A 2,080-nucleotide genomic window follows, 5' to 3' on the forward strand; every position below is an offset into this window, starting at 1 on the left:
ACACCAGGTGGCGCTCTCCCATCTCCAGCTCTCCCCCCCTTATTAGCTTCGCGCGCCTTGCTGGAATGGACACGTCACTCCTCGCGCCTCAACCTACCTTGGTCTTTGCTTGAGATGTTCTCCTGTGACAGTACAAGAGCAAGCCCCGCCATCCTTTCTGACGTCTGAACCTGACGTCCAATGGACAACTGCCCCTTCGCCTTTCCTCGAACGTCCTCGTTTCCGTCCGCCAACCGAGGCAGGGACGAAAATGCTGGCGGCCAATCAGCGGCTGAGATTGGAGCAGAGGAGGGGCGGCCTGGGTGTCGGGTTAGGCTGAGAAAGTGTGGGGAGTTTGATGGGGAGAGTGAGGAGAGAGGAGCGGCCGCTGCCAGGTGAGTGCGGGGAACGGAGGGGGGTCCCTGCCGGGAAGACGGGGGTGTTAGGGTGTGTGCGGGGTATGGCAGGATGTGTCAGTGATGGAGGGATCGGGACATGTGTGCGCGGGGATGTAGCACGTTCTACAGGCGGACTGTGTGCAGAGAATGGGCTATACACCCCATGATGTACCCGGGGGGGATATATATGTGTCATTGGGGGGTTAAATGACCGGAAATCAATCAGGAAAAATGTGTTATATTGTAATAAATCTTTATAAATCTATTGCAAGAAGTGTATACATTGTATGTCGTTGTCATATTTATTATTTTCCGGCCTCCAGTCTTGCACAGTTGTACCGGCTCCTCTCCTGCACTCTTATCACTGCACACTGCGAGCTCCTCACAATGTGCATTAGAAGCCGCAGCAAGTCAGATAGAGCCCTCCTCATTTCCTGGCTGGAGGACATCCAGCATCATCTAGCACTTTTTCTCCCCAGCCTGATGCCCTGGCTCCGCCCCTTTCATTCATTGCATTTCAGTTCTTTCAATCATGGAGGCTCAGCGACACATGTGGGCGTTACCTACCGTGGTGCGTATGCAGCTGTGGCCTACCTAGGAACGCCTACTCCTCCAGACTTTGACCTATGTTTTGATATTTGCATACCCCCTCCCAAGAGTCGGCCCACTGCTTGCCTGAGTGCTCCTGAGAGGAGTATTGAGGCAGGGTGCTGTGATGTTTTCAGGAAGCTATGTAGAGCACTCCGCCGGCTCCTCCCACCAGCCATGTTTTTCAGGAATACTGTGGGGTACTGTGGGGTCCTGACGGTACTGTGGGGTCCTGACGGTACTGTGGGGTTCTGACGGTACTGTGTGGTCCTGACGGTACTGTATGGGGTCCTGGCGGTACTGTATGGGGTCCTGGCGGTATTGTGGGGTCCTGACGGTACTGTGTGGGGTCCTGACGGTACTGTGTGGGGTCCTGACGGTACTGTGTGGGGTCCTGACGGTACTTTGTGGGGTCCTGACGGTACTTTGTGGGGTCCTGACGGTACTGTATGGGGTCCTGACGATTCTGTACTATAGAGGCTGACTATAGGGGCTGACTATGGATTGGGGCGCACTGAAAGCAAGTTAAAGTAGACGGAAAGCCATCATATATCATAGACCCGTCTAAGAACAAGCCGCCTCTGTGCATCGGGTGAGTATAACTTTTTTCTTCTAGCAGACGAAAACGAGCAATTCAGAGGTAGACCCACTGCAAGGGTTAATAAGACTTGCCCGGAGTCCTTCTTTAAGGTTTTGTTCATACTACTAGTGTCATCTGTTGTCTTCAGAGCTGAGGGCAGCATCCTCCATGTGGACTGCTCGGTCAGTTCCCGGGGCTGCAGGACTGGTGGATCTGGTCGGGTAGAATCTGGTTGACGAGTGTGACAAGTTTCCTTCTTCCAGGAACGTGATGAGAAATGTAACCGCTTCTATATCTTCATTACACTGTATACAGAGGTCCGTAACATAGTTTGACCCGTGTTATACTATGACATGCATGCCGCCACACAGCGCATGCGGCCCGGGAAGATTCACACGTTAACTGGTGGAAAAAATGGGTGAAATCCAGTTGTGCAAAACATTTCTGAAACTGTTTGAAAGACACACAAAGGAAAAATCTATTTATAACCTAATAAATTGGGGGGGGGGCTCTGGAATGCGACCCCCCCCCCCCA

The 2,080-nt window shown here is 52.7% G+C and overlaps 1 protein-coding gene across 1 annotated transcript in view; it reads left to right on the forward strand.

Annotated features, from left to right (window-relative positions):
• The first annotated feature begins 285 nt into the window (after positions 1-285).
• STT3A (STT3A, catalytic subunit of the oligosaccharyltransferase complex) overlaps positions 286-2,080 on the forward strand; it is a 19,790-nt gene continuing 17,995 nt past the window's right edge. Inside the window, exon 1 of the mRNA XM_018552517.1 lies at positions 286-374. The gene's annotated coding sequence lies outside the window, so the exon portion shown is untranslated. The remainder of the gene's footprint in view (positions 375-2,080) is intronic.

The sequence above is a fragment of the Nanorana parkeri genome, unplaced genomic scaffold, assembly GCF_000935625.1.
Source record: "Nanorana parkeri isolate BGI_ZX_2015 unplaced genomic scaffold, ASM93562v1 scaffold5, whole genome shotgun sequence".
Classification (NCBI taxonomy): domain Eukaryota; kingdom Metazoa; phylum Chordata; class Amphibia; order Anura; family Dicroglossidae; genus Nanorana; species Nanorana parkeri.